Source organism: Macrotis lagotis, chromosome 1, assembly GCF_037893015.1.
Source record: "Macrotis lagotis isolate mMagLag1 chromosome 1, bilby.v1.9.chrom.fasta, whole genome shotgun sequence".
Taxonomy (NCBI): domain Eukaryota; kingdom Metazoa; phylum Chordata; class Mammalia; order Peramelemorphia; family Peramelidae; genus Macrotis; species Macrotis lagotis.
Genome location: NC_133658.1, coordinates 494,956,898 through 494,970,412, shown reverse-complemented (window position 1 = coordinate 494,970,412; position 13,515 = coordinate 494,956,898). Strand labels below are relative to the sequence as shown.

General features: G+C 37.0%; 1 protein-coding gene across 3 annotated transcripts in view; it reads right to left on the bottom strand.

The window, feature by feature from the left end:
* BRWD1 (bromodomain and WD repeat domain containing 1) overlaps window positions 1–13,515 on the bottom strand; it is a 157,974-nt gene that overhangs the window by 127,062 nt on the left and 17,397 nt on the right. The gene's annotated exons all lie outside the window — the stretch shown is intronic.

Below are 13,515 nucleotides of genomic sequence, written 5' to 3'. Positions count from 1 at the left end.
CTCAGAGACTTAATAATTACCTCGCTGTGTGGCCTTGGGCAAACCACTTAACCCCATTTGCCTTGCAAAAAAAAAAAATCTAGCCTTCAAATCTTTTAAATAACAGGACAGATACCAATTTCTCTTTTAAAAACCTTTCAGGAGCTTTCCATAATCTGCCAAATAAAACACAATGAAATTACCCTGGCTTTTAAATCCATCCTAAATATGGCTCCAATTTATCTTTCCAAGGGCAGCTGATGGCTCAATGGATGGAGCACTAGACTAGGAGTCAAGAAGACCAGAGTTCAAATATAGTTGCAGAAAAATACTAGCTGTATGATGCCGGGCAAGTCATTCAACCTATTTGTCGCAGTTTCTTCAACTGCAAAATAACTATAATAATAGCACATATCTTCCAGGACTGTTGTAAGGATCAAATGAGATATTTGTAAAAAGTGTTTAGCACAATGCCACATCATCAAATGCTATATAAATATTTATTTCCTCACCCTACTTTATAGCCTTATGTTACATATTTCATACTCTAGCCAAATGCATATTCACTGTTCCAAAATCTCATCTAGATTTTTTACTGTTCTCCAGAATGGAAATGATTTCTAAAACAGTTTCCCAAACATAAATCCTGCTTATTGATCTCATCTTTTGTTCAGGGTCAACTTGCCTAATGCTCCCTCCAAAAATTTTCCCTATCTTCACAATTAGAAATAAACTCACCCCCTTTTGACTGATTGTATAATTTTTTTATTTTTTTTTGATTGTATGAATTTTAAAATTTAAACTATATGAGTTATCTGTGTAAATTTTATTCTTTTACTATACTGTAAGCTTTATGAAGGCAAAGAATGTCTTGATATTCTTTATATACACAGAACCTAATAAAGTACTAAGTTTGTAGAACTATATTAATACTATGCCAGCTTTTACAATAGTGCTATTACTACTGAAGCAATGTACATACTTCTGTTACATAATATATCCTATTTGAACACTGAAAATAAAACTTAAAATTAATTTTAAATCATTTACCTAGGTAATTTTTGTAGCAGTCAATAAAAAGAAATTGAATGTGTATATTTCTGTGTATACTGTGTATCCAAATATAATATAGGACAGGAAATGTGGTACAGTGCACAAAGTGTTTGACTTCAAGACTAAAAGAACTGAGTCCTCCTGCTAAATTAGTAAAGTGTCTGTGATACCTCTGTGAATCTGTGCAAAAACACTTAATATCACAGCTAATGTTGTTCATTTGTAAAACCGGGATAATAGTAGCCACTTTCCTCACAGATTTGTTGTTAAGGATTCAATGACAAAGTAAAGGACCTATATTTTACACTTCTTTTTTTTTTAAAAAGCACATACAGAAGCTTAGAAGTGAATATTTAAAATTTATTGGACTGTGAGGCCCAAAAGATACGAAAAGTTTCTAAAACTCAAGTGTTGCTACAGAATGTCAAAGATCCAGAGACCAAAGAATAGGCTCTTATACTATTACATGGAGGAAGCAAGGGAAAAATAAGTGTAACTACTTCATCCTCTTAAAGTCTACTGTTAGTTACTGAGACTCCCTTACATTTATCCAATCCTAAAGAAATGAAAGCTCCTAAGGAAGCTTCATGGGAAAGGGAGGGGAGGGTGGGAAGAGAAATAACCTGTTCTCAAAAATATAGTAATAAAGGGGCAGAGAGCAAGAAAAGGGGAAAAATCTTGAGGAAGCAATTAAAAAACAAAAATGTTTAAAAGTCACTAGCCTAAAAAGTACTTTAGTGCTCTAAGAGTTCTGCTAACCTTTATTTTTTTCATTTCTATTCCAAATCATCTAGTTTCCATCATTAATATATTATCCTTCAGCACTTAAAATGTGTGTGTGTGTGTGTGTATGTGTGTGTGTGTGTTTCTCTGAGAGAGAAATATACAGATAGAAAGATATAGTTTTATTTACATTTTGGCTGGTGAAAATAATTTTTGCTTCTATCAGACTGAATTAGTTTTAATTTAAAATACTGTAAATTTTTGTGAAGAATAAATTTTGTAAAAAGTACACAAGGGGGTGGCTAGGTGGCCCAGTGGATAGAGCATCAGAGTCAGGAGTACCTGAGTTCAAATCCAGCCTCAGCCACTTGATAATTACCTAGCTGTCTGGCCTTGGGTAAGCCACTTGACCCCACTGTCTTGCAAAAAAAAAAAACCCTAAAAAAAAAAGTTCACAAGAATACCTGGACATCAGCATCTAACTAGGCAGAAGACTGCATATGAAAACTAACTAACTCTACTTGGCACAAAGGAACAACTAAGTTTGAAAAGAAGAAATTAAAAGGAAAGCCCAAAGGGGGAGCTAGGTGGCACAGTGGATAGAGCACTGACCCTGGAGTCAGGAGTACCTGAGTTCAAATCTGGCCTTAGACACTTAATAATTACCTAGCTGTGTGGGCTTGGGCAAGTCACTTAACCCCATTGCCTTGCAAAAAAAAAACCTAAAAAAAAGGGAAAGCCCAAAGGGCAATAAAAATGTACATACCCTTTGATCCTGCAATAGCACTAAGTAGTCTATACTCTGAAGAGATCATAAAAAAAGGTAAAAACATCACTTGTACAAAAATAATCATAGCAGCTCTGTTTGTGGAGGCAAAGAATTGGAAATCGAGTGAATGTCCATCAATTGGGGAATGGCTGAACAAATAGTGATGTGTTTCATTATGGAACACTACTGTTTTATTAGAAACCAAGAGAGCTTGGGGGGAGGGGCAGAGCCAAGATAGGGATAGAGTCTTAGGCGCTCTCTGATAAAACTCATAAGCTAAGGACTCTAACTAAACTTTCTAGAGACAGAACCCACAGAGGGACCCAGTGAGGCAGTTCTCCTACTCCCTGGAAAAGAGCAGAAAGGCTCTGCTCCCCGGGATGGGAGAGGCGGCCTGCCAGAGGGGTGGCCTGCCAGAGCCAAAGAACTTCAGCCTCCCGGAGGCAGCCCCAGGGTTCTGGGAGCCCAGGCTCACAGCAGCAAGGGAATCTCCTGAGCTGCACCCCGGAGAGCACCGGGCACAAAGTGGGGAAACAGCAGGGGACCTCTGCCAGAGCAGCAGGTGGAGCCCAACCCTCAGGGCACACAGGGGCAGCTTGGTCTCTCAGAAGCCCAGATACCTAAACAGAAGCAGGAATAAGCAGGAGCCCCCAGGGCATGAGCTCATTGAGCTGAGGGAGGGGAGTGAAGTGAGACTGCAGAGCTCTGTACTCTGCCCCTGGAACAGGACTCTGGGAGCTCTGACCACATGCAGATCCTGATGCCAGTCTAGGCCCCCCCATAGCCCCCCCACCTCGGCCCTGTGGCAGAGTGGGGCACATATTGTCATTCACAGACCAGGAGGGAGGACAGAGTCTCACACACTGAGACCCTTGTAGGAGTGTCCCAAAAGCTCAGGAAGTACCCCAAAACCAGGCTCAGGCTGGGAAAATGAGCAAGCAGAGAAAACAAGAGGAACACCATTGAAAAATATTTTGCCTGTGAGCCCAAGAAGGATCAAAACACTCAGTCTGAAGATGAGGAAGCACAAGCTCCTGCATCTAAAGACTCCAAGAAAAACAGAAATTGGGCTCAGGCTATGACAGAGCTCAAAAAGGACTTTGAAAATCAAATGAGGGAGTTAGAAGAAAAACTGGGAAAAGAAATGAGAGAGATGCAGGAAAAACATGAAAATGAAGTCAACAGCTTAGTCAAGGAAATCCAAAAAAATGCTGAAGAAAATAGCGTGCTAAAAACCAGCTTAGCTCAAATGGATAAAACAGTTCAAAAAATTATTGAGAAGAATGCTTTAAAAAAAGCAAAATTGGCCAGATGGAAAAAGAGGTAAGAAAGCTCTTTGAGAAAACAAATCCTTCAGACAAATAATAGAACTCAGGGAGATTGCTGAATTTATGAGAAATCAGGACTCAATACTTCAAAACCAAATGAATGAAAAATTAGAAGAAAATGTGAAACACCTCACTGAAAAAACCTGATATGGAAAACAGATTTAGGAAAGATAATTTAAAAATTTTTGCAATACCTGAAAGTCATGATCAGGAAAAGAGCCTTGACATCATTTTCAAAGAATTACTACAAGAAAACTACCCTGATATCCTAGAAGCAGAGGGCAAAATAGAAATGGAGAGAATCCACTGATCCCCCCCCAAGAAAGCGATCTCAAAAAACCAATCCCCAGGAATATTATAGCCAAGTTCCAGAACTCCCAAGTTATTCCCAAGAGAAAATATTACAAGCAGCCAGAAAGACACAATTCAAATACTGTGGTGCTGCAATCAGGATTTCACAGAGCTTAGCATCAACTACATTAAAAACTCGTAGGGCTTGGAATATAATATACCGGAAGGGAGAAGAGCTTAGAATGCAACCGAGAATCAGCTACCCAGCCAAACCATATGTCCTCTTCCAGGGAAAAAGATGGACTTTCAATGAACCAGGGGAATTTCTAATGTTCCTGTTGGAATGGCCAGAGCTGAACAGAAGGTCTGATCTTCAAATACAGGACTCAGGTGAAGCATAGAGATTGGAGAAGGGGAAAATATGAGGAACTTAATGAGGATGAAATGCATGTATTCCTGCATAGAAAAATGACACTGATAATACTCATATGAACCTTCGCAGTTAATAGAGCAGGTAGAGGGAGCTTTTATAGTTGAAGCACAGAAGAAAGCTGAATTCGAAGATAAAATATGGTGTAAAAATGGAGTCAATAGAAAAAAAGGGAAATAGAATGGGAAAAAGAAAAAGGAGAGGGGGAATAGTCCAAGATATTTCACATAGTAAGATTTTTCTTTATTACAATGAGCTATTGCAATGATATGGAAGGGGGAAGGCAAGGGGAAATGAGGGAACCTTTGCTCTCATCAGAGATGGCTAGGAGAGGAAACAGCATATATACTCAATGGGGTATAGACAACTGGAGTAAGGAGAGGGGGGAGGCAGGGGAAAGGGGTGGGGATGTGAATAAAGGAGGAGAGGATGGACCATGGGGGGGAGAATGGTCAGATATAACACATTTTCTTTTTTACTTCTTGCAAGGGGCTGGGATTGGAAGGCCTGCCCAGGACCATAGGGCCAGGTGGATTCTGGGCCTAATGGGTGGTATGGGGGCTCAGGGCCTCTTGGCCCCAAGACCAGGGATCTGTCTGCTGGGCCACTCAGCTACCCTACAGCAGAGTCAGAGTGAAAGGAGAGAGAAAATATAGTACATGGTAGTGGAGAAATAAGAAAGGAGGGAGTTGAGATCAGCAATGGCAACATTGGAAAAATATGGAAGTAACTTTTGTGATGGACTTATCACAAAGAATGTGATCAACCCGTGACAGAGTTGATGGTGTTGAACAAAGACTAAAGCACATTTTTTGTTATTATTATTATTTGGGGGAGGATGCAGGGTAAGTGGGGCTGGGTGGCCTGCCTGGGGCCACATAGCGGGGTGATCTTTGGAAGTCTGGGGCCAGATTTGGACCCAGGTGCTCCTGGCAAAAGGGCCAATGCTCTGTCTGCCACCCAGCCACCCCTACTATTATTACTATTTTATTTTATTTTGGGGTTTTTTTTTTCTTCTTCTTTTTGGTTTTTGCAAGGCAGTGGGGATCGGGTGGTTTGCATGTCACACAGCTGGGTGATTGTTGGGTTTACAAGGCTGGATGTGGGCTCAGGTGCTAGTGGCTCCAGGGCTGGTGCTTCGTCCATTTTGCCACCTGGCCATACCTACAATTATTACTATTATTTTTTTTCAATTTTAATTTTTTTCTCTCCCCTTTACTTTTTTCGCCCAAGCAAGTCTATCTATATTCATGGGGGGGAGGGGTATTTTGTTTACTTGTAAACAAGAATATTTTATTAATGTGAAAAAAAAATTTGTACAAAATTAGAATAAAAAATAAATTAAAAAATTTTTAAAAAAAAGAAACCAAGGGAGATGAGAATTCAGGGAAGCATGGTACGATTTGCATGAACTGATGATGAGCAAGATGAGCAGAACCAGAAAAACATTGTATACCCTAACAGCAACATGGGGGGTGATGTCAACCTTGATAGACTTGTTCATTCCATCAGTGCAACAATCAGGCACAACTTTGGGATATCTGCAATGGAGAATACCATCTGTATTCAGAGAAAGAATTGTGGAGCTTGAACAAAGACCAAAGAGTATTATCTTTAATTTTTTTTAAAAAATCGTTATCTTATTACGTAATTCTATCTCTTATACTTTATTTTTTTCCCTTAAGGATATGATTTCTCTCTCATCACTGTCAACTTAGATCAATGTATACCATGGAAACAATGTATAGACTGGCAAATGGCCTTCTGTGGGGGTGGGGCAAAGGAAGAGAGATTAGGGGAAAAATTGTAAAATTCAAAAATAAATGAATTTTTAAAAAAGAATGATGTCAGTAAAATTAAGATCAAAAAGAGTTAAAGCTTATGAGAAATGACAAAAATGTATTAAAGTGTTAAGAAGGAAAAAATTGCACCAAGTACACCAAAGTACATCAAAATAACTGGCAGACAGTACTGCATTGCTTTCAGTGATCTCTGAATGATCCTATCAAAAGGGAAAGGTACCACCACAAGGCTGAATAAAGATAAATTTTCAAAAAGTAAAGCACACAGACACTACAAACTGAGCTTACCCAATGAGATTAATTTCAATTTCTGGAAAAAATTACATATTAGAGAACTCAACAGACAGCATGGTTTCATCCAGAATGGATCAGCCAAAATCATTTCATCTCTTCAGTTGACAAAGTAACTAATTAGACTTGTAAACTAGAAACAACACATTTTAAGTTTCAGCAAAACACTAGACAAAGTCTGGAAAACTATGCAAAATGTAGAGTTATGGGCTAGAGAAGTTGGTTTAATATGAATTGACCAGCCCAAAATTTATTTCATTAGTGAAGTAATATCAATATGGAAGAGAGTGCTCCAAGAATTTGTCTTGACCCCATGAAATGCAGTATTTTAAATAAATGACACAGAATACATTTATCAAATTTGGAAGAACATCTAAAATGGTAGAGGGCAGTTAGAATTCAGAAAGATCAATAGGCTAGAACAGGACAAATTGAAAAGAATAAATTTAGTAGGACTGGGGCGGCTAGGTGGCATAGTGGATAAAGCACCGGCCTTGGAGTCAGGAGTACCTGGGTTCAAATCCGGCCTCAGACATTTAATAATTACCTGTGTGGCCTTGAGCAATCCACTTAACCCCGTTTGCCTTGCAAAAAAAAAAAAACAAAAAAACAGCCCAAACCTAAAAAAACCCAAACCTAAATTTAAGTAGGACTAAGTAAGCCACAGAACCTTTTAGTTGGAAGGAATTTCAAAAGCTCTTTGGTCTAAAACATACCTCATCAAGAATTCAATATTGAAAAGACAGTAAAAATTAAAGGAAAAAAGTTTCTTGAGTTTTCTATAACTAAGGATCAAAACGAACAATTATACTTCAGTGTGAACCTATTGTTACACCTACACTCTTTAAACCCATACAGTATAGTGAAAAGAAGAAATCAAACTAACATATCTCAAAACCAATTGTTTTAGAGAATCATTTATAACAAGATTGTTCAGGATAAGCTTATTAAATATATGAATTTTTATATATCCTCAGTGTTTTCCAACTCAAACCATACTCTTCTTAAATAAATGCAATTTAATATAAAATAAATAAATGAATAAAAGTAAAATATTCAAACTCTGTGTCATGAACAATTTGCTTCTGGAACCAGGGTTTTTACCAGGAACTAATATAAGGATTGATGTCAGGTTTTTTTGTCTTTTTTTATAATTTATAGGGTTTTTACCAGGAACTAATATAAGGATTGATGTCAGGTTTTTTGGTCTTTTTTTATAATTTATAGATTTGTGATTAATAATAGTTTGTAGACTAGCAAAATTTTACCATAATGGCTCAATACTTGGCAAACCCCCAACTGTGAAAACTGGAAATACTTAACTGTCTTATGATCAGTAAAAGCAGGAAAACAACATAGATCATAATCCACAATACATCTCATGCCCTAAACTTAGGCAACCAAGTAGCACAGTGGCCAATGCTAGGGTCAGAGTCTTTAGGATTTGAATTTGAGGGGCAGCTAGGTAGCACAGTGGATAGAGCACAGGCCCTGGAGTCAGGAGGACCTGAGTTCAAATTTGACCTCAGAACCATAATACTTACCTAGTTGTGTAACTTTGGGCAAGTCACTTAACTCTATTGACTTGCAAAAACAAAAAGGACAACAACAACAACAAAAGATTTGAGTTTGAATTCAGTCTCAGATACAATCTGTGTGACCCTGGGGCAAATTTCTTAATCCCTATCTGCCTAAATTTCATCTTCTATAACATGGGGGCAGTTATAGCAACTTCCTCTCAAGACTGTTGAGAGGATCAAATAAGATAATTATATATGTATATATATATATATATATATATATATATATATATATATATATATATATATATATATATATATGTATTGCAAGTCAAATGGGGTTAAGTGGCTTGCCCAAGGCCACACAGCTAGGTAATTATTAAGTGTCTGAGGCTGGATTTGAACCCAGGTACTCCTGAACTCCAGGGCCTGTACTCTATCCGCTGCACCACCTAGCCACCCCTAAGATAAATATTTTTAAAGCACTTTTCAAACTTTTTAACTACATAAATGTTAGTTATTGTCATTATTAAAATTAATAATTACCTCAAACTTAGAGATACTCCAAAAGAACTGTGGATCAAAATTACTAGCAAAACATAAACTTATGAGATTCTAGTTTTTTTAATTAATGATTTTATTGAGTTTTAAATTTGTCCCCAATCTTACCCCCCCCATGAAGAGCAATGTCATATAATGATCCAAATTGAGTGTGATGAGAGAGAAATCATTTCCTTAAGGAAGAAACAAAAAGTTTTAGAGATAACAAGATCAGATAATAAGATATCTATTTTTTTTTCTAAATTAAAGGGAATAGTCCTTGAACTTTGTTCAAACTGCATGGCTCTTTATCTGGATACAGATAGTATTCTCCATCATGGACAGCCCCAAATTGTCCCTGATTGCTGCACTGATGGAATGAGCGAGAACATCAAAGTTGAACATCACCCCCATGTTGCTGTTAAGGGGGTACACTGTTTTTTCTGGTTCTGCTCATCTCACTCAGCATCAGTTCATGCAAATCCCTCCAGGCTTCCCTGAATTCCTGTCCCTCCTGGTTTATAGAACAATAGTATTCCAAGACATACATATACCACAGCTTGCTAAGCCATTCCCCAAATGAAGGACATTTACTTGATTTCCAATTCTTTGCCACCACAAACAGGGCTGCTATCAATATTTTTGTACAAGTGATGTTTTTATCTTTTTCATCATCTCTTCAAGGTATAGACCCAGTAGTAGTATTGCTGGGTCAAAGGGTATGCTCATTTTTGTTGCCCTTTGGGCACAATTCCAAATTTCTCTCCAGAAAGGTTGGATGAGTTCATAGCTCCAACAACAATGTAATAGTGTCCCAGATTTCCCACAACCCTTCCAACAATAATCTATCCTTTCTGGTCACATTGGCTAGTCTGAGGGTGAGAGGTGTGAGGTGGTACCTCAGAGATGCTTTAATTAGCATTTCTGTAATAAGTAATGATTTATAGCAATTTTTCGTACGGCTATGGATTGCTTTCATCTCATCTGTAAATTGTCTTTGCATATCCTTTGACCATTTGTCAATTGGGGAATGGCTTTTTGTTCTAAAAATATGACTCAGTTCTCTGTATATTTTAGAAATGAGTCCTTTGTCAGAATCATTAGTCGTAAAGATTGTCTCCCAATTTACTACATTTCTTTTGATCTTGGTTACAGTGGTTTTATCTGTGCAAAAGCTTTTTAATTTAATGTAATCAAAATCATCTAGTCTGTTTTTGGTGATGTTCTCCATCTCTTTCTTAGTCATAAACTGCTCCCCTTGTCATAGATCTGACAGGTAAACTAGTCCTTGATCTTCTAATTTGCTTATAGTATTGTTTTTTACATCTATGTCCTGTAACCATTTGGATCTTATCTTGGTAAAGGGTATGAGGTGTTGGTCTAATCTAAGTTTCTTCCATACTAACTTCCAATTTTCCCAGCAGCTATTATCAAAGAGGGAGTTTTTATCCCAATAGCTGGACTCTTTGGGTTTATCAAAACAGCAGATTACTATAATCATTTTCTGCAAATGCACCTATTCTACTCCACTGGTCCACCACTCTATTTCTTAGCCAATACCAAACAGCTTTGAAGACATGCTTTATAATATTATTTTAGATCAGGTAGGATTGGAGCCCCCTTCTTTTGTACTTTTTTTCAATAAATTCCTGGAAATTCTTGACTTTTTATTTCTGCATATGATTTTACTTCCAACATTTTCTTACTCATTAAAGTAATTTTTTGGAATTTTAATTGGTAGGGCACTAAACAGGTAGTTTACTTTTGGTAGAATTGTCATTGCTCGACCTATCCATGAGCAGTTGATATTTGCCCAGTAATTTAAATCTGATTTAATTTGTGTGAGAATTGTTTCATAATTGTTTTCAAAAAAGTTTCTGAGCATCTTAACAAACAGACTCCCAAGTATTTTATATTCTCAGAAGTTACTTTGAATGGGATTTGAGATCCTAGTTTTAAAAAGATACTACTAAAAGAAGCAACCATAGCCAGTAAAGAAAAAAGGATAGATTGATGCATTTAAGAGTTGAAAAAAAATTAAGAAACTAGTTACTAAAGCTGCTAAAGTACCCAGAAATATGAGGATGTCTGCCAGTCCAAAATCTAGAACTGGAAGGAAACCTTAAGAGATTAATATGATTATTTGATACATGAGAATGGGGAACTCAGAAGGCAGATTCTTGCATATACTCTGAGAACTGGTTACATCATCAATTTTTCTGTTGCAGGGGAGGATTCAAATGGAAGGTTGTCACAAAATGAATTATTAAAAAAAAAAAATCAATGTTTTTAGTAAGTGAAAGTAGATATTAATTTAGAGTATATATATATGTGTGTATATATATATTATATATATGTATGTATATATGAATTACCTAACCACACAAAATGGTAAACTAAACTCAGACAGATCACTTGCGAAGAGTATTCTTCAAAGGTGTTTTAATGTGTAAAGAAGTGTACACTTTTAAGATTTCTCCTAGACTTTTTGTTGCAAGATTATTTTCTCAAGCAAATCAATCTGACCTTCATTGAAGTGTAAATAATTTAAACAACAAGGCCAAATCTTTTCCCGTGAAAAATAAGGTATGAGGGAATTATTTGACTTGTACATGTCTTTGTATCCCAGTGCCTTGAACATAGTAGGCATTTCATAAATGCTAGTGGAAATGAATTCCTCCCTATAAGTAAAGAATGTTTCATTGTTTTGCAATCGATATCCACTTAAGAAAGTTATAATCTCTCCTAACCTCAGTTGTCACACTAAGAAAGGCAGAATAATTGAGCAAATAAGAAGTTTTACCAAGCAGACCTTCAGAAAGAATCAATAGTTCTCCTGTGCTCTGATGCTACCTACAGGCAGTAAAACAATGGTTTCTTAACAGTATAAAACAATATTATCTCTTTTTACACAAAAACTAACACACTTTTACAAAAATCTACATGAAAAATTTTCTGATCTAGTATTTCATACAAATAAAATTTTAAATTTTATTACAATTAAATAAGAAATCTTAAAACAAAATCAAAAACTTATTTGTAAAATTCCTTACAATTTTTAGATTCATAATTTATAAAGCTAAAACCTTTACATTATTCTTATGTGTGAATTTGCTGTTAGATAATCTTAACAAATTGAAAAACTATTCAAAGCTCCTTGCTCATATTTCTTAAGCTAAGTGATTGTCTAAAGCAAAGATCCTCTGAAGATATGGATTCAATTCCCACTTCTGTCACTTTGAACAAGCCATAACTTCCTGGACCTTGCTATCTTCATCTATAAATTAGGCAGTAGGAATAGAGCGCACTAAAATGGAAATGACAATGTCAAGTATTAAAGGGTTTAGAGTAAAGATCAGATGGATTTCTTGTTTCAGAGGCAATGCTTCAACAAAACTCAGACCAGAGAGATGGGAAAGGCACAAGAATGAAATTCTAACTTCTAAGACATACAAGAAAAAATTTCCAATAAAGAAGTTATTTCTTTGAACATATTAATGTGAACACACATGGACTTTTACTGCCTTTAGATTTTTTTTTAAAAAGGCACTTTCAGAAGATGGAAAACTGGATATAATATAAAGTAACGTAAAAAATATTAGCAAGAATGCTAAAGTTTAGAATGGGCTGCAGCTGGCAATTTGCAGCAAGATAATCAAAGCAATAAAATCTTTACTTGCACTTGACAAATGACAACAAAGCAAAGGGAGACCTACTAAATGTTTACTCCAATGATGAATAACCTGTAAAGTGAAAATGATAGGGGACGGCTAGGTGGCACAGTGGATAGAGCACTGGCCTGGGAATCAGGAGTACCTGAGTTCAAATCTAACCTCAAACAATAATTACCTAGCTGTGTGGCCTTGGGCATGTAATTTAACCCCCCCCCCAAAAAAAGAAAATGATAGAAACCAAATAACTTTTCAAGAAGCTGATACCTAGTTCCCTTTGATTAATTCAAGCTACCTGGTCCAATTTAACTCTATCCTTGGTCCCTGAAGAGAGTAAATCATTGAGTCATTCTTTTTTTTTTAAGGGTTTTGCAAGGCAAATGGGGTTAATTGGCTTGCCCAAGGCCACACAGCTAGGTAATTATAAGTGTCTGAGACCAGATTTGAACCCAGGTACTCCTGACTCCAGGGCCAGTGCTTTATCTACTGTGCCACCTAGTCGCCCTGTGAGTCATTCTTAAATGACATTTGAAAGATTACAGAAAAGGGAAGAAGCACAAATCTGGGATAAAAAGCAAATGTACCAGTTTTCAAAAAGAAACAAAAAAAAAAGGAAAAGCATAGTCTGCAAACTATTGACTTAGGAATTTAACTATGAGTTCTAGGAAAAATGATTCTAGGAAGGTTTATTACAATGATAGTTGGCAAATATCTAGAAAGGAAATCAGTGATTATAAAATGTCAGTATGACTGCATCAAAAGCAAGTCAAACCAGACTAATATCATTTTCTTTTAAGATAGGATCATGGGGAGAGTGTGGAGCCAAGAAGGCTACAAGAAGTGATAGTGTCTTAGGCGCTCTCTCTCTCTCATAAAACTCATAAACTAAGGACTCTAAATTTTCGAGAGACAGAACCCACTGAGGGACCCAGTGAGACAGTTCTCCTACTCAAGGTAACCTGGAAAAGAGCAGAAAGGCTCTGCTCGCCAGGGTTGGAGGGGTGGGCCCGGCAGAGGGGTGGCCCACCAGAGCTAAAGAACTTTAGCCTCCTGGAGGCAGGCCCAGGGCACTGGGAGCCCAAGCTCTGGGCACAAATTGGGGGAAGGGGGGGGAACCT